The 23,747-nt window shown below is 35.1% G+C and overlaps 1 pseudogene; it reads right to left on the bottom strand.

Annotated features, from left to right (window-relative positions):
• LOC123251698 overlaps positions 1 to 23,071 on the bottom strand; it is a 192,451-nt pseudogene extending 169,380 nt beyond the window's left edge.
• Positions 23,072 to 23,747: the final 676 nt, after the last annotated feature.

Genomic DNA, 23,747 nt, shown 5'->3' with positions numbered 1-23,747 from the left:
CCAGGCCTCAGGCCCTTTAACGCTCAGCTGAGGGTTAAATAGATCTACTTGGATTAATTAGAGGATCATAGTAAATTACCTACTAGGTTAGATTCTTATTTCCTCATTTCCTCTCACTCTTCTTAATTGTAAATAAACTTCCATTTGAGGATTGATAATAGTTCAATCCTCTGGTGGCCATCTTTTAATATATTGAACCCATAAAACCCCTTTTTCCCTCTTACAGTAAGTGACACCTTCAAAGGCCACTGGCCCCCCCAGAGAGTGCTAGGCAAATTGGGAGGCTGCAATTGGTTCCCATAAAGTGGGAGAGTAACAAGAAGTAACATCAATAATACTGCTTTAAAAAGGGCAGTTTGAGGATTCAATCATTCACTCTGCATTGGAGAGCCAGGCTGGAGGAGGACTCTGCTTCCTTGGCTTTGAAGGAGACTTTCCCTGGATCCTGCATTGGCTTGCTGGGTGAGTGGCTGAGATTCCTGCCTTGGCTTTGGAGGAGGTTGCACTGGTGGACTTCTGGCTAAAGATGCCACACAGAGATTGAGACCTGAGGAAGCCTTCTGCCAGGGTGCTGAACTGAGCTTCACTTTGCCAGGGAAATTGTTAGGGCTGGTACGCTTGTTAAGAATCCATCTCTTTGATAATAAGGAAAAAAAATTGTACAAAAATATTTATAGCCACACTCATTGTGGTGGCAAAAAATTGGAAAATGAGGGGATTTCCTTCAATTGGGGAATGGCTAAACAAATTGTGGTATCTGTTGGTGATGTAATACTATTATGCTAAAAGGAATCATAAACTGGAGGAATTCCATGTGAAATGGAATGACCTCCAGGAATTGATGCAGCATGAAAGGAAGCAGAACCAGGAGAAGTTTATGCACAGAGACAGATACACTGTGGCACAATCAAATGTAATGGACTTCTCTACTAGCAACAATGCAATGATCCAGGACAATTCTGAGGGACTTATGAGAAAGAATTCTATCCACATCCAGAGAAAGAACTGTGGGAGTAAAAACACAGAAGAAAAACAACTGATTGATCACGTGGTTCAATGGGGATATGACTGGGGATGCATCCTCTAAACAATCACCCTAATGCAAATACTAATAATATGGAGATAGATCTTGATCAATGACACATGTAAAACCCAGTGGAATTGCCCATTGGCTACAGGAGGGGGGCAGGAGGAAGGGAGGGAAAGAACATGAATCATGTAATCATGCAAAAATATTCTAAATTAATTAATTAATCAAATAAACTTAATTAAAAAAAGAATCTGTCTCTTTATCTACATTTTCCACTTTCACTCTTTCCACCTCTTTGTAAATAAAAGCTGCTAAAAGTCATTTTGACTTAAGCTATAATATTTTAAAATTGGAGACCACAATATAATTTTATAACTCTCTTATTGAGTCAAAACCCCAATTTTAATTCTTACATGTATCACTGCAGGAAATACAAAGGGGGAAAAAAAACTTCAGTCACTGAAATAAAAATTCCTTCTTACCAATTCCTTGAAAAAGGGTTAAAAGAACAACCTCCTCAGTTGTGTTATAAAAATTTCTTCACTACTCCCATCTATGCACAACAATCTTCTTTCCCTCTTGTCTACAAAAGTCATGGGAAGGGGAGTAGGGTTCATCCCATGAGTCAGGCTCTGCCTATAATACAACTATATTAGGCTCTAATAAGAAGATCTCAGGAATATTCAAATTAGCTCCCTGTATATCTGTCATCCAGCAATTTAATATTGATGCCATGGAAGACAGTCATACTTTGTCTTTAAAAATCCATTAGGAATAAAGGTAGACAGAATATGAGGGTAGATGGCCTATTGTTTGACCTAGCATGGTATTTCTTATGTACAAAAACTACCTCAAATATATTTGTGCCAAAAGTCACCGATGCCTTAAAAGAATACAAGTATTCATCCTATATAATTTACTCTGCTATTTGAGGCTGGAACTTAAATTTTAAAATCATTTTTCTGGGTCTTTTCTCACTTTATAGCCCCCCAAGGCTTTCTGGCAAATACAACTGGACAAAAGTACTCTATGCAAAAGGAAATTATAATCAACATTTGTCATCACATTTTAAGTGGTCTAGTCAATAAAAAAGCATTAAAAGGTATTTGTTATTTTTTGTTTTTCTTTTTTTAGTAGCAGAAGTTAAAAGCTTGAATATGTTAAAGCCTAAAACCACTCAGAGAAAAATGAAAGGTTTGCTCTAAAACAAGATTGTTGGCAATAAATCAATGCAGATGAAATTCATTAGGCATTTGTTATTTCCAAACCCTTAATAATTTTTAATGAAGTTTATGCTTCCATTAGTCACTAAGGAAGAAATCTCTTTGGTCCATCTATTCTGAGGCTATTGTCTATTCTTAATAAATAACCCATGGATTCAGTCATTCCATTCATTTAAGATAGCATCACAACTGATACTAACAACCATTGCTTTTTTACACAGTATGGGAGGAACTACATTGACTGTAAAGACAACTAAGACAGACAGATCAGCATTGCTGCAGTAGTTAACTTATGAAGTATTTCTTAATGTGGTTAAATATTACTCTTCTCTTCCCACATGTTTATACACAGGAAAACTGCATTAGGGTTGGAGCAAAGACCATAGACCATGCCAGATGTAAAATACTCAAGAAAACCCACCAAAGAATATTCAGCCCTTTGTTGTAACAAAAACAGGTTCCTGTTTTCTAATAATTATGGGAGGAAGGAGAAATTGAAATCAACAGGAGAGAAGAAAGAAGAGCATTGAAGCTGCAATATAAATATGTAGGATTTGTAGTTAGGGTCTCACTTCCCAAAAAATACCATCTATTTTCCAGTGGGGGCTAAAGGAGGGAATGGCATAGGTTGAACATAAATATCTTTATTGTTACTGTTTGTCATTTGTAGGGCTAGGACAAAAGTGCTGAACTGCTTCCAGAAAGGAACACAGGAACTCCTTTAGTTTCTTAAAATCATAACTGGATTTGGAGTCATAGAATTCCAGAATCTGAGTTAAAAGGGCTCTAGAGGTCATTTGGTCAAATCTGTAACTGAAAAATAATTCCCTCCACGCCATTACCAAAAAATGATCCTCCAGGCTGTGCTTAATGATTTCCACTGAAGGGAAACTCAACACCTCCTGAAAAAAATGTCTCTCACTAATTAAGAATAAGCTAATTAAGTTGTAGGAATTCAATTATGGGAGACAAAAGTATGCTTATCTTCAACTGACTACAATGCTCATTGGAAAATATATAAAGCCCTAAGGGAACACTTTGCCTTACAAAAAGAGTTTAAGATATGTTTACTGTTTATTCCACTATGATGCCCTTGTTTCAGATATGGCTATATAAAGGGAAATAAAGTCATCTCTGTATGTAGCAGAATCCTGGGAGGTCAGTTCTGTCCAAGAAGCTTGCTAATTCAGGATACCATGTAGATGGTATAGAACCATGCCATTTTATACTACAGTAAACAGGAGGAGATAGAATGGCAATAAAATCAGCCTCTGAGCTGGGAAGACCTGAACCAAGATCAAAGTCTACTTCTGACACAAAACAGCTGGGGGACTCTGAGCAAGTTACTTAAACTTTCAACATTTAAATTCTCTAGATATCTAAGATCAGAGGTTAAGTTACAAAATAGTTGCTAGTCTATGAAGACAAAAAGAAATACTTCCTCACTGGATTTTTTTTCAATTTAAGGATAGAATTTTGAAAATGCTATTATTAAATTTTATTTTATTAGATTTTGACCAGTTATAGTCTATTGATAGTCTTTTGAAGAATTCTAAGAAACATTTTACAAACCTTTTGACACTATTTAAACTGTGTAAAAGTTAACTATTATTTTCATTTTCTCAATGAAAATGGTATTAAAGATGTAATACTATCTGCTTTGTCATTGCACTCCAAGATACAATGGGCCTTTCCATCTGATTTGGAGATGAAACTTTCTATAGCAAGATTGATGCTCCTAACCCCTCCCCCCTCCCACACACTAACAGGTTAGCTAGGATTGGCTATACTTCCTATACATAATTCTAGAAGGTATCACTGGAGGTTAGGGGTGTACTCTCTAATGTTATCTACTCAAGCCTATTTGATACACTCTTCTTAATCTCATTGACCTGAAATGAGCATTTAAAGTGCTATATAAATACTAGCTCTTATTGTTGCTGCTATTATTTTACCTGAGTAGATTAATTCCTCCACATCATTATAACATCATGATTCCATTTCAGGTTTGTAACATTACCTGGACACCTAATCTAATAACTCCTATTAACAATGGTCTGAAGTAGATTCCCATAGCATAATGATTTCTATTTTTCCATCTATTGATTCATAACCAAAAGCCCTCCACAATGTTGCCCCTGCATCTTGGGTTAATGGATTTCTTCCCATGAGCAAAATCTCCTAATATATAGTGTCTCCTTTATCAGTTTTGTTACTTCCAACTAAAATATTGCCTCTCAGGGCCATATTCTGAATCCCATCTCACCATATCTTAGTGTAGTCTATGAGGTCAAATTTGTCAACTTGCATTAAAAATCTTTAGTTCACCCTATTTATTAGACATATTTTTTTATTTTTGTAAGTGAAACATCAGAGTTCTGTACAGTGTAGTAGGCTGAAAAGTACACTGAACTAAGAGTCAGAAAATCTACCTTGAAATTCCATCCCTGCCATTTGCTAATTGTGTGCCACTGGGAAAGTCACTTAACCTTGCTAAGTCCTAGTTAACCACTCAACAAAATTAAGATAAGGTTAACAACTTTTTTCCCTCTCCCAGAGGATTCAATTCAAAAGAATAAATCTTCACTAATCACCAAAGCTTAAGACAGCAGTGTGATAAAATATATAGCAACCTACCTCTGCAACAAGTATTTTAACAAATATCTTAAAAGGGTACCAGACTGAAAAACGATTAAGTACTCCAAAAAGAAAAAAAAAACATTAAACTCCTTAATCCATCCCAGGACTTCAGCAAAGAACAGTCAGAAGCCTTCAGGCACTGAGAAAGGAGAGAAATTAGCTCTAGGACAAATAAACAAACCAAAAGCCTTAGTGTACTTTAACCAGAAACATTCCAAGTGCACCTCGAACCTGCAGCATTCTCTACATTCTACAGAGGGGCAAAAACTCCTAGTATTCTAACGGGGACTTTTTAAGGGAACTTGTAGCCCACAGTTGTCAAACTACTTTTATTGTTGGTAGAGAGCCAAGAACTGGCAGTACTCTGATCAAGAGGTTCTAAGGTGCTCCAGAAGGCCCTTAAAACTGCCCCTTTTTACCTCAAATAATCTGGGTCAAGAACCATAGGCCTTGCTGAGGCCTCTGTGGTTGGGAGGACCCCAACACTCTAAGTATAAACATACTAGGAAAAATGGAAGTCGATAGTGAGAAACCAAGAAATTGAGACCAAGGTTAAATATAAATTGCTCATGTCATCTAAGAATATCGGTGAGGGGGTAGAATCTATCCAAATACCTTCTAGGACACAAATATGGTCTTGAAGGAAGAAGAGAAAAAAATCAGACATAAGTCTCTGCCATTTGTTTCTTTGCTGTGACTAAATCCACATTAGGCTTCATGATGTCTAATAAAGGGCTTTGTATACAATGGGTGATCAATAACTATTATTGACTGACAAGAGACTCACTTTTTAACTTTGGAAATGGATTTTATATATTTTGTTTTAATTTCCTCAAATAAACTAGAAAAGAAAGTCTACTATTCCACATGTCATATAAAGTATTTAATCCTTTTTAAATCTTCCATATTAAGCCTTCAGGAAACCTGAAGATCACAACTTTGGGAACAAGAAATCACTATTTGATAAAAATTGCTGGGAAAATTGGAAGACAGTATGGGAAAAATCAGGTTTAGATCAACATCTTATACCCTATACCAAGATAAATTCAAAATGGGTAAATGACTTAAATATAAAGAATGAAATCATAAATAAATTAGGTGAACATAGAATAGTATAATTGTCAGATCTATAGAAAAGGAAGGAATTTAAGGCCAGGCAAGAGATAGAGAAGATTACAAAATGTAAAATGAATGATTTTGATTATATTAAATTAAAAAGGTTTTGTATGAGCAAAACCAATGAAACCAAAATAAGAAGGAAAGCAACACACTGTGGCATTTATAACAAAACCCTCTGACAAAGGTTTAATTCCCAAATATATAAGTAACTAAGTCAAATTTACAAAAAAATCAAACCATTCCCCAATTGCTGAATGGTCAAGGGACATGAATAAGCAGTTTTCACATGAAGAAATCAAAACTATCAAATAATCACATGAAAAAGTATTCTAAATATTTCCTGATTAGAGAAATGCAAATTAAAACAACTCTGAGGTATCACTTTACACCTAGCAGACTAGCCAATATGGCAGCAAAGGAAAGCGATTAATGTTGGAGGAGATGCGGCAAAATTGGTACACTAATACACTGCTGGTGGAGTTGTGATTTGGTCAAACCATTCTGAAGGACAATTTGGAACTATGACCAAAAGGCTTTAAAAGAATGCCTACTCTTTGACCCAGCCATGCCACTGCTGGGTTTGTACCCCAAAGAGATAATAAGGAAAAAGACTTGTACAAAAATATTCACAGTCACGCTCTTTGTGGTAACAAAAAATTGGAAAATGAGGGGGTGTCCATCAATTGGGGAAGAGCTGAACAAATTATGGTATCTGATGGTGATGGAATCTTATTCTGCTGAAAAGAATAAAGAACTGGAGGAATTCCATGTGAATTAGAAAGACCATCAGGAATTAATGCAGAGTGAAAGGATCAGAACCAGTCGAACCATATACATAGAAACTGATACTTTATGGCGCAATCGAATGTAATAGACTTTTCTACTAGCAACAATACAATGGTCCAGGACAATTCTGAAGGACTTATGAGAAAGAACTCCACACCCAGAGAAAGAACTGTGGGAGCAGAAATGCAGAAATAAAACATATGATTGATCATGTGGTTTAATGAGTATATGATTGGGTTTCTGGTGTTACAAGATCACTGTATTGCAAATATGAAGAATATGGAAATAGGTTTTGAACAATGATACATGTATAACCCAGTGGAATTGCTTGTCATTCCCAGGAGGGGGTATGTAATAGGGATGGGAAAGATCATAAATCATGTAACCATAGAAAAATATTATAAATAAATAAATATTTTTTTTGAAATTAAGCCTGCAGAGAACCCTATCTACAGGCAACTTCATTTTTCTAGATGCAAATAAGAAAAACCCTTGACTTCCATGTGAACCAAGAAACACAATAATAATGTCTTTATCTTTGGACCCTACAAAATGATCATGACAAATTTTCAGTTGTGTTACCTAATTCAAAACAAAATATGTTACGCCTACCAATATCAATTTCCAACTAATCCCTTTTATCATTTAATCAATTACCATACATTAACATTGGCAAGATAAGGTTTCTCCCAAAGAATATTTAGTAAGCAGTTATACCAAAGTCCTAAATATAACAACCTCCCAAGCTGGAAGCACACTTGCTCTGCCATTTCAGCACCTAATAAAAGTGAGCATAAAAAAGAAGGAGCAATTATCAAAAGTCCCCAACCCTGTTTCCATGTAGCCAATGGATGAGTTTTTCCTTTGCTTCCAAAGCACAGTATCTCACTGCTGTGGACAAGTCAGTCACTTCTCAATGCTCCACTGAACTTGGATGGTATAGCTCCTAGGTGACTCTCCTTCAAGAGACAATGAGCTCTGTTCATCCTTTTTACCTTTCAAAGTTTATAAGTCATAATTTGATCTGTTCCTCCTCTGCTATTCATTCACCTATAATCAAAAAAGGAAAAAGACAAAAGAGACAAAAACTGCTTGGCTTACTATTGTTCTTGTCTAATGCAACACCAGAGAAAAGAAAGAGTTCATCTATATTAGTCTTTTGTATCCACAATCAGTTCTGGTGTGCAATTTGGCAGCTAAGTTTATTATTTTTATTTGTTAATTTTATTTATTAAATAGCCCTTCATTACCATTAAATAAAGAAATAAGCATCAATCAGAAAATAGTTGCACATGGTTTGAATTGGGGAGGAAATACATTGTCAGAATTATCAAGCCTTGAATGGATTGGCAACAAGTAGAGTATTTGTAATATGCTCTAAGTTAGGCTCTCACTGACCAGTCCTCCAATTACACGCATACTATATTTCAGAAACTGTACTAAGTGCTGAGAATACAAATGCAAGCTTGACAATCCTTGCACCAAGGAACTTGCATTCCAGTGAGGGAAGATGATATACAAAAAACTGATAAGGGAGTAAAGGTACACATGAAGGATACATGGATTGGTGGTCTAGCTCTAATTAAAAAAAGGTGTAAAGTCACCAATCGGATTTTAGAATGGTCCTAGAAAAAGTGTATTGCATGGCTTAGAGTTTGCAAGTCATAGAGAAATTTGAAATAATAAAAGGTAGGGGTTAGGAGGCAAATGAACAGTTAAGAATCAAGCAAAAAAAAATCATAACTAATGGAAGACATAAGCCCATTTGAAATGTGATAGTTGTGAAAATACAAAACTGCTGTTTGCATTTAAAAGTTTTTGGAGAAGGAGTTCTTAACCGGGGGTCCACTGATCTTTAAAGAGTTCATATATAGATTAAAAGAAGTCCATGAATTTGAATTCCAGAAAATTTAAATCTTTATTTTCAATAACTTTAGCTAAAATTTAGCATTTTTTCCATTATGATCATAGACAATAAATTTGATTCCAATTTTTATGGAGTGCATACAGATACACACATACACACAACATATACACTCATTGGAAAAGCTACAAACTCTTACTTAGCAAGAAATATCCTAAAATTGTAGTATTAGTCAATGCTCATTAAGTATCTGTTCAACTTAAATGTTTATATGCAAACTGCCATAAGAGCCATACACATACACACAATCACAGTATAGAGGAAATTTATTAATTTTCATATTCCAAACTAGAAAATGATCTTTCATTTTTGAAAAGTGAAATACACAACCCTCTCTTACTCCTTTGTAGAAGTGAGAGTCCATTGGCATAAAGTATCAAATATGTCAGAATTTTTTTTTAATGTACTGATTTGCTTTATTGGATTTTTTTCGCTTCTTTTTCTTTTTTTTTCTCAATACTTTCAAATGAGATGGCTGAAAGGTATGAAGGGGAAAGAAATAAAAGGAAAAATAGGTGACATATAAACAAAATATGTGGATAAAAATCTGTCTAAAAATAGGTAAGGCACAGGAAAACCACCCACCTGTACTGTCCAGTTATATGTAGGTAAGAAATTAAATTCTTTTTTATCACAAATTCTGACAATGTCTACCAAGTTTTCTAATCTAAAGACTTTTTTTTTCAAATTCATCAAAACTTTCCAGCAATCCATGGGCATTGTAATATAGAGAATATTTCTTTTTTTTTTTTAAAAAACCATACCCACCATCTTATAATCAATACTGAGCATTGGTTTCAAGACAAAAGAAAGGTTAGGGCTAGGCAATTAGGGCTAAGTGGGTTTGCCCATGGTCACATGGTAAGGAAGTGTCTAAGGTAAGATATTTAACCAAAGACAGAGTCCCATCTCCAGGCCTAGCTGTCTATCCACTTAGCCACCCAAGTACTCCATAATATTCTTTTTACTAGTGAGTTATATATTTGCCTCTCAGTTTTGTCAAACAAAAAAATCTTATAATTCAATAACTTTTGACAATGAGTTTTCATCCCCTCCCCTTAACAAGTTAGTTTAAATGAAAATGATTGTTTCTTTTTGTTGTTGTTATTTTGTTTTGTTTCATTATTTAGAGATGGAGATTTGGTTTTATGTAACTTCTTGAGAAAGAATTACGGCAAGGGGTATAAAAATGAACAGGTTTTCTCAATTTGTTCCCATACTTTTGTCCTTACAGAGGATGTAGAAATAAATAGATGTGAACTCCACCTGGTAACTATGCTTAGATATAATTAGGATTCCCAAAAATGTCTAAGTTCTAGAAAGTGTTTATTTTGCTTTAGAGCTTTCTATTTCTCATGAAGGCTTCAAATGAGTTCATTTTGAATGGGCTTATGAAGATATTTGTCCTAATACTCACCAGAATTTAATTGCATTAGAGATAAGAAGTCATTTCTCAGTTGATTTTTATATATTATGACTAAACACATGAAAATGAAACTATAGATAAAAGAGAAAAAAATTCAAAATATTTTTCTTCTAGTGAGCATAAAAATATTCAGGAACACAAATACTTGGGTTTCTAGATTCTTATTGACTAATTCTGCTTTTTCCTTAATCTGAATTTACACTGTAATTCCATTTCTAAATCAATCTTCTGAAAACTAGGACACCATTATCTCATGCAATTCAAAAGATTTCCATCATCTTGATAATATGCTTAAGGTAATTAGCTTAAGTTAAATCTATGCTATAATATTTAAATATAATAACTAATATTTATACTCTGTTTTACAAAGCACTTTGCAGATGTTATCACAACAACCTTCCTGGAATGCAGGTGCTATTATCCCCATTTTATAGATGAGGAAACTGAGGCTGAGAGAGGTCACATGATTTGTCCAGGGTCACAAAGCTAAGTATCTGAGGCAGAATGTAAATATCAGTCTTCCATAATCCAAATCCAGAGATTTATTTGGTGTACCACCTAGTTGCCTATTATTATTATTATTATTATTATTATTATTATTATATTTATTAAGCCAGATTATTGTGACATTTACTATGCAGGCTTTATTCAACCTGTTTTGACATGATGGAAAGAAAATCCTTACTGGCGCCAACTTTCTTTCTTAACTAACTGCAATGAAGTTCTAATGAATACAGTGTAAGAAATTAGAATGTATATATTTTCTACCCAACAGCACCGCTTTTGATTCTCCATCATATCCCACTCCTTTTCTCCCCAACACTTTCCTCCCACAAACTTTTTAGCTTTCCTTTTGTATTGTCTCCCCCCACTAGATTGTAAGTTCCTTGTGGGTAGGCATTGTATTTCTTTTTTATTTTTTTTTTACATTAGTATCTCCAGCAGTTAACGCAGTATACAGCACGTAGCAACTGCTTGATAAATGTTTATTGACTACTTTAGCCATGTGGCCACCTTTTGTGTCTTATACTTTAACTAAAGGATTATCTCACTTTAAGAAAGACTTCTCTGCACTTTGTGATGGCAAAAATTTGGAAATTGAGAGAATGAACATCAATTGGTGAATGGCTGAACAAACTGTAGTATATGATGGTGATGGAATCCTATTGTGCTGTAAAAAATGATGAACAGGATGATTTCAGAAAGAACTGGAAAGAAAAAAAACTGGAAAGACCTACATGAACTAATTCAAAGTGAAATAAGCAGAACCACAAGAAAATTATATAAAGTAACAGCAATATTATGGAGCAATCAAATTTGATGGACTTACTTAGCTACTAAGATCCACCACAATTCTGAGAGACTTAGAAAAAAATGTTATCCACTTTCAGAGAAAGAACTGTTGGAGTCAGAATGCAGATGAAAGCATGTGATTTTTCAATTGTTTATTTGGGTTTATGTTTGGGGATTCTGATTTTATAAGGTTATTTATTTACAAAAATGAACAATATAGAAATATGCTTTGCAGGATTATACAAGTATAACCCAAATTAAATTGCTTGCCAGCTGCAGGAGGGAAGGAAGGATGGAAGGCAGACAATTTGGAACATATAATTTCAGAAAACTTATGTAGAAATTTGTTATTATATGTAATTGGTATAATTAATTAACTAAAAATAATAAGAAGGGCTTCAGGTTTCTTTTACTATAAGAGCCTACCTTGTTCATGTTCCAGGGACTGGAAAGGAAACCATGCATATCTAGTCAGTTGTCAGATTTTACTCGAAATGAAGGCACATATTAACATATTGAGTCCAGCTATTCTTAGGCTTTGCTTGATCAAACATTCCAATCATATGGAACTTTAATAATGAGATCAGAAAAAAAGAACTGGCAACCAAAATGTTATAGTAGATTCTCAAAGGCAATGGAATTTGATTACCAAAATACACTTCAAAAAACTGAACTCCATTTTAGGAAATATTTGCAAGGTGCATACTATTAACTTTTTTGTTTAATTATCATTTCTCTAAGAAATTTGTTTTACCTTGATTTCAGTTCATAATTACTTTCTATATGCTGTAAACTTTACCAGGAATCTAGCTGCAAATGATGGAATGTTTTCACAATCAGAATTAGAGAAACCTTCAATGACTGCCTCATAAAACCAAAGAGACCTAAGAAAAAGCTGGAACTGATTTTCAGCTTTTCATCATTTACATCAATAGTCAAGTTTTAACTCAAATCTGTGATTTCATTAATTACATAGTTTTCTTCCCTGCTAAGGAGAACTCTCCCTCCAAGTCAGAAGTGCAACAGAATAGATTCCAGTAGACAAGAACACACCCATTGATCAGAATCATATTAATATCACTGTAAATTATTGCCTACCTCTGTATTTTCAGATGCTGAAAGGGCAACAAAAAAAGCAACTCATTCAAGTGATTTGGTATTTTTAACTTATAACTGAATGGCAATGATATCATTTCTGGATAATATGAAATATGAAACTAGCCAGAGAACCAGAGAATTCACCAACTAAATACTTTTAGGAACTTTGGACTTATGATTTTTGTTGGATACATTTCTTTTAAAACCTTGAGATTTCCTCCTTGAAATGTGTTTTCAATTTTTTCATACTAAAAGAAAGAAACTATCCTTCAAAAGATCCTTAAAAAGAAAAAAAAGGAATAATTCTGTACATTTTTATATATATGGGGAAATTATATCTATTTGCTTTGAGGGGAGAAATTTGTAACTACTCAGAAGCTGGGAAAGAAATCATAAATTATCTTCCCTGTGCTTCCTCTATCTCTCTCACTGTGTATATATATCTTTGTGTATACAAATGAGAGTATAGGTATATGAATAAGTATCATGTATATGTATATAAACATACATTTATGTGTGTATACTTGTTGGCCCTCATTGGAATATGTGCTCCTTGAACGTAAGAATTGTTTATTCTATGTAGTTGTATCTCCAGTGCCTAGTACAAATCCTGGCACATGGTAGGCACTTAACAAATGCCCATTAATTGCTTGTTTGAAATGTCTATTTCAAAATCCAATTAACACTAACATTTGTTGGATAATAAAAAAATGAACCAAAAGGAAAACTATATCCATGTAAGATGCTATTTTTAAAAACATTTTAAAGAATACTGTGAGTTTATAAATGTTTATACAGAATATTAATACATAAAAATGACAGCCTAAAAAAACAACACAATCTCTATTTGAAACAGGCTATAGGTTTAATTCAGCAAACATTTATTAAGCAGCTGTTTTAGGTATGGAATTATGTATGACATTGGAAATTAAAAGATGAAGAAATGGCATAACTGCTGGCCAAAAGAACCCATGTTCTATTTAAGAATAGATGCAACATACATATAACGAAGTGTAATACATGTAGGAAGATAAAGAAGCAAAGAAGATATATAGATCAAGTGTTCAAGAAGTATTAGAGAAAATAAAGATCACTTTCACTTGTCAGGTCCTAGAGAGGCTCCAGACAAAGGGTGGCATGTGAACTGAACCACAAAAGAAAAGATTCAGAAATGTAGAGATATAGAGGGAGTGCATTCTTGGCAAAGGGTATGAACTCCATGAATGAACAGAGAAAGCAGACTTCATATTGACTTCAAGGAACTTTCAGTAGTTTAGCATGGTAAAAATGAAGAGATCATTAAGTAGAATAACAAGAAACAAGGCTAGAAAAGGAAACTGGAACTAATAGGAACTTAAACAGTGGGTTAAGGAGCTTATATATTATTATCCTACAGCCAATGAAAATTTTGAGTAGGTTAGTTATAGAATCATACATATTCCTTAGCTAAATTAATTTGGCAGCTTTGTGAATGAGAAATAAGGGCCAGGCAGGAGGCAGGGAGACCAGTTAAAAGGTAATTATAATAGTACAGGGAAGGAATGGTGATACAGGGAAATAGAAGGTGATGAATGTACGAATCTTTGGCAACTACTTGAACCTGAGAAATGAAAAAGAATAAGTCAAAGATAACCAACAGATTTTGATACTTGACAACTGGGAGGATGCTGGTAATATCAACAAAAATGAAAGTAGTAAAGGGACAGTTTTATGTGAAAGGAGGTGATGAGTTTACTCTTGGACATTTAGTGGGGAATATTGTAGGTAGTTACAAATGTTGAGCTGGCATTAAGGGGAGAAATTACATTTGGACTTGGGAATTATCTATGTAAAGGTGATGACTGCATTGATTAAAGCACATAGGAGAATCAAAGAACTGTGTTTAGAGATGGGAAAAGTGAACCTACACAATGCTTTGGAAGAAATCAACAATAATGGGGTGTAGGAGTATGATGAATTGATGAAAGAAATAGATAAAGGGAGGTCAGGCATGTAGATGACAGTAGTATGATGGGAAGGAAAGAAGGAATGTGGCAGAGAGGAGTCACTAGCATTGGACAGTGTTAGGATTTGAGGAAAAGGCTAAGTTTTGATGAATGCCAGATGAAAAGAACATGGAAAGAAATCTTAGATTAAAGGGAATTTTCTAAAATCAAGTCGAGCCTGACCCTACTTCTTTGCCAGGGTTGAGAACTATTTATGTAGAACACTGAAAATAATGTCAGGCTTTTTCAATATGTTGGTTAGTTTTACTAAAATACCCACCTCCTTCTGTCTTAGTTATCATTGTAAGAATTTTTCCTCTGGGAAGAGATGGTAGATGGATATATTGGGGAATGTGACAAATAAAAACAAAAGATATCAATAAAAATTTACTTTAAAATAGTTAGGAAAAGAAGGGGAAGTTTAGAAGGAAACACTGATGAAAATAGTTTTGAAAATAACTTGTAGAATTTATTATATACTTTGAAATCTTTTTCTTCTCTGCTTTGAACTTCATGTTCATCTTTTATAGCTGTTATTTTGGATTTTTTTCCTTAAATTTAGAATACAAATAAATTTTAATTTTAAAATTCAAAATGAAAAATATGTTTTTACATATACATATACTTGTCAGATATATATACAATAATGCAAATATGAACATATATGGACATAGATATTTTCATGCAGATTTTAAAATTAAAATTCATTTTTTATAAATTTAACAAGTAATCCAAAATACATTTCTATATTCAAAGGAGAACAGAAGAAGGGAATTATTAAAAGTATATAATGAATTCAACATGTTACTTTCAAAGCTATCCTACTTGTCAGCATTTCCTTCTGAATTTTCTTCTTCTGTCCCACTCTATTTTCAAAGTTAATTTTGATATATATCTTATATGTGTACATACAATAATGGATTGGGGAATAATGTATTTAGAAGGCAAAGAAGGACATAGAAAATTACTAATACTTTCTCCTCCAAGTTTACCTTGAATCTACTTGTATGAATCTTGTATAGGTATATACATATTTGCTATTGCTATTTTAGAATGTAAATTTCTTAAGAAATTTTTGTCTTTGTATCCCCACTGTCTAGTACAGAGCCTTTTTCGTTGTAGGTGTTAAATAAGTCCTTCAGTTGATGAATTCACTGACTGACAGGAGAGGAGAAACATTAAACTGAGTAGGAATAAAGGTGAAAACAGATATGTAAGAGAAGGAAAGAGTTTTTACCCAAGTAGAAATTTCAAATCACAGGCATTAGAGGAGTAGGGGATAGAAAAGTTCTGGCCATATGAATGTGAGATAGCAAGTAAGAAGAAATTTATAGAATAAATTAAGTCCACGGCTTTAAGTAGAAAGTTGGTGAGAAGATACATTTGCCATTGATGCTTCTCAGGTGGAGTCCCCTCCATTGATTCTAGTGAGGAAAGATAAAGCATGTGGCTTTTGGGTTATTGAGGATGATAGTGTGAGAGAGTTCTCTATATATCATCTCTTCCAGATTTTTCCACATAAATAAACATCTCTAGGCTGTCTCCAGGACGCTAAAGTCAAAACTGAAAAATTGTGATCAGGAATTTATCTTTCTTAATGGAAAATGGGAATTCATTTCCAAAGGAAACGAAACCCTCTGCTAGGCCCAAACTAAATAAGATTTAATATAAATAACCTTTAGGGCAAATTCCCAGAATAGCCTTAAATTCAACAAGATTTTTCAATAATCCTGACCACAAATACTATTGCTCAGCCATGTCCAATGTTCCTTTTAATAAAATTTCACAAGGTTAAAATGTACCAATGTTTTCATTGCTTTAAGAATGAGTACTTTCTTTTAGTCCTGGTTTCTCATTTCTTTTTAGTCTCTGAACGCCCACTAACTTAAATGGTTGAATTAAAATCAATATTGTGAATTTCCAGTGGAAGCAGACAAAGTCAATAGATCTTGAAGAGTACAAAAAGCTTGTGCTTTATGGAACTGACCTCTGAAAGAAGTCAAAATTTCCAAATGATCTTTAGATGGCCCAAGATGAAGTATGCTATCCCAACCAGTTCACATGACAATTGACAATTGATTTTGTTTTTCTGTTATGAGTACCATAAATATTAAGCCAGGAATATAGATTTGGTTGAGCTTATTAAAACTATAAGTTCTCAGAGCTGAGGAATTTTTTTTTCATTCATTCATTCATTCATTCATTAAGTGTCCACTGTGTGCAAAACCCTTGTTTTAACTTGATTTATACATTACATTACTCTATTTGCAAAGAGACATTTATTTTATATAAATGCTTTTGCTGTGTTGGATTTTGTGTCAGATTGGCAATTGTAGGATTTAGGACAGAATAGCAATGGTTTCTCCAGGTCCCAGAACAGAAGGGTAGCAGGCAAGCTTAACTGGATGGGAGGGGCAGGAATGAGTAGAGTTCTCCTCCTCCTCCCCCATACTGGAAGCAGTTGGAAACAGTTAACAGAATACCCTCAGAGCAGGCTATGGAGGCTACTCAAGCTTGGTAAATTCTGGGCTAAGATGGTAAATGGATAGGGACTAAACTCCTGGAGATAACTTTCTCTGCATAAATTATCCCCCCACAGGTTAGGATAAACAAGGCTTGGTCTTCTTCAGATCAAACCACAGGCTCTTAGGATACAGACAGCTTCAACTCCAGCTTGGATGAAATACTTAACTTAGTGAAGTAAGAGGCGGAGAGTATGACCCAAGATAACTGGATACAGACTCAATATCCAAAAACAAAGATTTAATGATTTCTGAGAACAGGGAGAAAGGAATTGGTTTAGGAAGGATGAGGGAATGTAAACTAACCGAAACTGCTAAATACAGGCTAGCAGCACATTCCCACAAGGGGAGGGGAGATGTGTATTGAATGGCTGGACTCCTATCTTAAACCCCTAAATATTTTTCTTCTAATTCCTAAACAGCTAAACTGAAGGTAGACAGTGATCTTGCTTGAAGGTCTATCTTGAGGATAGCTATCAAAGTAAAGCAGCCCCTGGCTATCAGAGACTGAATGCCTCAGCCCCTGAAGCTACACAGAGTGTGTACCAAGAGCCAAGAGCCAAGACCCTTGCAAGAGGGGTGACCTGGCTTTTATACCAGGTCTCCAACTGCCCTTATCTGCCCCCTTCCTTGGAGTTCTGGGGGGCACTATGGAATTCTGTGATGTAGCTTTAACAAACCCTCTCAGGATCATGGATGTTACAGCTGTTAATGAGGTATCCTCAAACACCTCAAAGAGTTCTAAATAAATGTAATCTCCTTGAAGGCAGTGATTTATATTCCCAACAGCTGGTATATAGTAGGCACCTAATGAATGCATATTTATTGACTATGATATATAGCATACGTATTGACGACAAAATGGACACATCTTTCAAGAGCAAGTATAATTTTCAAATATAAGCCAGAAACAAGAATTTTCAATATAATCTGGCTAAGATAAAATGATAGGTCCTAGGATCTATTCAATCTCAAAGTAAGAAATCTGCCTGACAACCTAGTTGGCCGGATTCCCATACACCAGTCTCTTCCAAAGGGAATGGTATAACTTTTTGAGCCACATACACAAACTATAGGTCTATTTTACATTGTTTCACTGTCACAGGAAATCTTAGCACCTGGGAATTAATAGTCCCCAGGTGGGCCATTAAAGTTTCATAGTCATTATAGTTACATTCAAATTTAATAACTGGTAGCAATGGAATTTAATACTTATTTCTTGGGTGACACATGCTAATTAGTTTTTCATTCTAGCTGGCCAAAACTTTATAAGACTCATCAGTGACAGATAATTCTACTTCCAACTTCTCTTCTTGTTGTGGCATGTATGAAATCTCGATAGAACAAGGCTTCTGGGGTCCAGTTTTTATTCTTATGCCATCATTATGACTGGAGATGATCAAACATTAGTGCAATAAAACACAATGTCAGTCAGCTCTTATTTACTTTGGTATTATGTATTCATATGAGATGATGTCTGTGTGACCCCCACAAATTGGCATGATAATAAAAGGTGAAAAATGACAGTGGTTGAGGGTATGTAAAAGGATAAGCACATTAAATGATTGTTAATGGATTTGTGAACCAATCCAACCATTTTGGAAAATAATTCAGAATTATACCCAAATATTCATTAAATATTCATTATTTATTCGTTAAATCCCACATACCCTTTAAGCTTCTAGGAACATATCACCAAAGAAGTCAAAGAGAAGTGACTTTTTATAGCAGTATTTTTCTATTATATGAAAGTGGGTATTCATTGATTGAGGAAGCAGTTGGAAACAGTTAACAGAATACCCTCAGAGCAGGCTATGGAGGCTACTCAGGCTTGGTAAATTCTGGGTTGAGATGGTAAATGGATAGGGACTAAACTCCTGGAGATGATAACTTTCTCTGCATAAATTAACAAATGAACAAACTGTGGCATATAAATGGACTGTGCCATAAAAAATTACAAACATGAATACTTCAAAGAAACTTGGGAAGACGTGTATGATCTAATAAAGATGTGTGTATGATCCAACACAGAGGAAAATGAGCAGAACCAGGTGAATGATTTAAATTATGAACACAATAATCTAAAGGAAAATCACTGAAAGACTTCAGAATTCTGATCAAAATAGAAACCAATCATTACCTTGAAGACTGATGAAAAAGTGTGCCTCCTATCACTAAAGCTGCAGAATTAAATATTCATTTTTGGGTGTAATCAGAGCCTTGATTATTTTTCTTGACAAATTAAATAAACTTTTGGGCAAATACCCAAAATAGCTTTAGATTCACCAACATTTCCCAATAAACCTGACCACAAATACCATTATACAGCCATATATAATGTTATTTTAATATCTCATTAAGTTGTTTGATTGGATTTATTTATTAAAAAGGACAGTTTCTATTTGGAGGACAGGATACAATGAATGGGGTAGTAAAAAATCCTACAAAAAGAAGAGAGGATCAACAAAACATTAAAAGAATATAGGGGGAGAAAGTTTAGAAGGTGACAAATGGCTATTTTTTTATATTTAATATGCTTTTGAAATTATTCAACAAAAGTCCATAATTTCACATGCAATCATATTTTATTTTTTATACATTGAAATACTTGTTAGTGATAAAGTTAAAAGAAAAAATATGATTTCCAAAATCAAAGAAAGTCTTCTGAATTTGAGAAAGTCACTTACCTTCCTTAGGTAACATTCTCCACCATTATAAAATTTGAGGGATTGTCAGTATGACCTTTAATATTCCTTCCATTTTTAAAGTTATGATTCCATGATCCTAAGTGAAGGGGGGTGTAGTTTAAGATGATCTTGTCTATGTGAATTCTAGGTACTATGAATCACTGAAAGCAGAAATGAAATTTCATATCTTTCTCAATCCTGCCTTGCTCCCCATGGCCATTTTATCTCTAGATACTGGAAAGATGGTGCCTTTATAATTTTATCCATATTTTCTATTTTCACATTTATTCTGCCATTTCCTTAAGGACCAACAACATATCTTATTTTATTTTTGGCCCTCAAAACTAACAAAACTAGTATTTGCAAACAGGACCTAAATTAAGTAGTTAATACAAAGGTCTCTGAAGTCACAAAAAGGGACACTAGATTTGGAACAAAGATCCACGGATATTTGTGGATTTCCTCTTCGCATTGTTTAAATCAGATATCAGATTAGGGAGGCTTGGAAAGAAAGTGTGGAGAGAAGAGGTATCAGGCTGCATGCCAATCTAAATGTCTACAGAGCCATTGTGCTGACCTCATTTTTGTATGCCTGTGAAGCCTGGACAGCCTACCAGTGCCATAACAAGAACTACTTCCGCTTGAATTTTCTTAGGAAGCTCATGAAGACTACCTGGCGAGATAAGGTATTGCTTACTGAGGTACTCTCTCAAGCTGAACTGTTCAGCATGCAAACTCTATTACAAAGAGTGCAGTTCTGATGGGCCAGCCATGTAACCTTAATATCAAACAAATTTACCCAAAAGAATATTTTGTGGAAAACTCATAGAAGGTAAGCATCCATATAACAGTCAGAAAAAGTAGTATAAGGTTACTCTCAAGATATCTCTGAAACACTTTTTTATCAACTGCAAGCCATGGGAAATTCTGGCACAGGACTGTCCACAAGGTATGCATTGGAAAAGGTTCTGTACTGGATAAGCAAAGCAAAATTGTAGAAGCATTAAGGAAATGTGAGTTGTACAAATCCAAAGCCACCTCCACCCTAAATATTCTAATAAAGCATTTATGCTCAATCTGTGGTAATGCCTTCCAAATTCAGGTACAGCCAAACACATCGTACCCTGACCCCGACTTTGTGATGCCATTAGTCTTCTTCGAAAATGAAGGAATAATAGCAATAGGTGTCAATTCAGTAAACATCTACTAAGAGCCTACTGTATGACAAGCACAATGTTAGGCACTAGAAGAGACAATGACTTTTTAAAACTGGCACTCTCCTTATGTTCTACTAGCCTTCAGAAACCTCTCAAGTTCTCATTTCTCCCTGGTAGTTTTCTGAAACAAAAGAAGGGGAACTAGGTCAGAAGTCTGCTTTAAGTCCTACTCAAGCTAAGGCTTGAATATCAGACAGGTGATTATAGTTGCTGAATGAAGATATGCCAGAGACATCCTAAACATAAATCACTTAGCAGGTCAAGAACAAATAGCTGTTTAATGGCCACAAGATGCTCAAATTCGAAAAAAATGCATTGATCCAGCCATACCACTGCTGGGTTAATACCCCAAAGAAATCATAGGGGAAAAGACTTGTACAAAAATATTTATAGCCACACTCTTTGTGGTGGCAGAGAACTGGAAAAGGAGGGTATGTCCTTCAATTGGGGAATGGCTGAACAAATTGTGGTATATGCTGGTGATGGAATACTATTGCACTCAAAGGAATAATGAATGGAGAAATTCCATGTGAACTGGAATGACCTCCAGGAATTGATGCAGAGTGAAAGAACCAGGAGAACCTTATACACAGAGACTGACATATTGTGGCACAATCGAATGTAATGGACTTCTCTGCTAGCAGCAGTGCAATGATCCAGGACAATTTTGAGGGATTTATGAGAAAGAGCACACTATCCACATTCAGAGGAAGAACTGTGGGAGTAGAAACACAGAAGAAATACAGCTGCTTGAACACATGGGTTGATGGGGATACGTTTTAGGATGTAGACTCTAAACAACCACCTCAGTGCAACTATCAATAATATGGAATTAGGTCTTGATCAATGTAACATATAAAACCCAGTGGAATTGTGCACCAGCTACAAGGAAGGTGAGGGAAATTGGGGGTATGGGGAAGGAAAGAACATGAATCATGGATTCATGGAAAAATATTCTAAAAAATAAAAATAGAAATACTAAAAAAAAGAAAAAATGCAATTCCTATGCATTTGGGGTATGTCTTTTTTTTAAATTTCTTCATGTAGCTCACACTACAAAACCACAGAATTAGAATTATAGAGTAATAATGAATCTCAAAAGATATCTAATCTAACCAACCTCTCTAAAAATAAAGTCAAACATTACAATAAACTTAACAAGTAAACATCTAATTTTTTTGGCCTAATATCATAATGGTAGCTATATCCAATAGATCATACATTCTGGGAATATACTTTTTGTTTTGTTTTGTTTACCCCATTACATCTCTGAAGAGGAGTTTCTATGCTAAGGCCCTCCATCTCATATATGACTGAATCAGATAATTCCCAAAAGGCATGGCAGATTATTTTTTCTGTTAGGATTCTTTGCCTCTTATTGGACTTAGAATTGAGTCCAAGGTTTCTAAATATCCATTTGGAAACTAAGGTACCATCTTTGCCTTCAGAGTCTTGCAAAGCCAAAATACAAAAATATTCTAATTTTATCACCAATGGTATTTCAAGAGAAGATATCTTCATGATCTCCAAGAATCCCCCCTGAGTCTGGTACAGGAAGGCTTTGGCTGCCTGTGGTTAGGCATTCTGAATAGTTTGGAACATGGGAATGGACTAAAGGGATTGCAGAAATACCATCAGGCCAGTGATTGCTAAAAAAATTTCATTTGAATGAAAAAAGAATTCTTTTTTTGTTTTGAAAAGGAACAAAATCAAATATCTCTTGGTATTCAGAGAGTGCGTGCTTCAATTTTTCATTTGCATACATGTTAAAGACAGTTTGAGTTTCCTGGTAAATCTGAGTGCTTCTAAGAAGTCTCCATAATGAATCCTCATTCTTGGTGTATAGCAGTGGTTCCCAAACTTTTTTGGCCCACCGCCCCCTTTCCAGAAAAAAATATTACTTAGCGCCCCCTGTCACATACTATCACTGCCCCCAAATGCACCTGTGGCCATCACCACCTCTCTGGATCACTGTAGCACACACCAGGGGGCAGTGGTGCCCACTTTGGGAATCATTGATGTACAGGAACTAAGATTTGCACAGACTCAGGGATTCAGAATTCACCTCAATTCTTTCATGGAGGACTTTATTTCAAACCAGTGGACTGTCATGAGGACCATGAGTCATCCTCCACTGAGAGAATATAGATTGAATAAAAAGAGTCATCTTCCGCTAGGGAGAAACTGTATGCTTGCTTAGACTATTTTAAAAAGAATGGGGCACCAGGGATGTTAAAATATAATTTTAATGGTTGTGGGTATACACACATTGGGTTGAAGGAGAGACAGGACCAGGATAGGGAGACCAGAGTACACAGCTAAGCTGCTGTTAACTGTCAAGAATGGCTGTTGGCCAACTGTCACCCAGCTCACCACTAGGCCAGAGTCTTTGAAACCAACAGGCAAGGTAAAAGGTTTTAACAGTTTTAATTATGTTTAACTAAATAAAAGTGGGATAGGGGATTCTACACTAAAACCTAAAGGGCAAAACCACAGGGCAAGGAGAGGACTTGACTTCTCTAATCTTAGTGACCTAAGCAGGCAGGGCCCAAAGGAGCAGTGCAGGAGTCTCTGGGAAGTCGCTTCAAACCTGGTTCCAGCTAGGTTTGACCAGCACAGCTAAAGGGCCTGAGGGTGGCTTTGAGGGTTCTCACAGTAATCCACAGATGATCACAGGATGCCAAGAGCCAAGGTGGTCCAAGGTACCCAAGTAGAGAGAGTATGCTCGAGATGCTGTCCACCAGATCCCAAACTCCTCCTCCACTTAGTACAGCTATGCAGGTCTTGTCCACTTGCT

The sequence above is a fragment of the Gracilinanus agilis genome, chromosome 1, assembly GCF_016433145.1.
Source record: "Gracilinanus agilis isolate LMUSP501 chromosome 1, AgileGrace, whole genome shotgun sequence".
Classification (NCBI taxonomy): Eukaryota; Metazoa; Chordata; class Mammalia; order Didelphimorphia; family Didelphidae; genus Gracilinanus; species Gracilinanus agilis.
The sequence above is the reverse complement of the archived record's forward strand: the minus strand, read 5'-3'. Positions and strand labels throughout refer to the sequence as shown.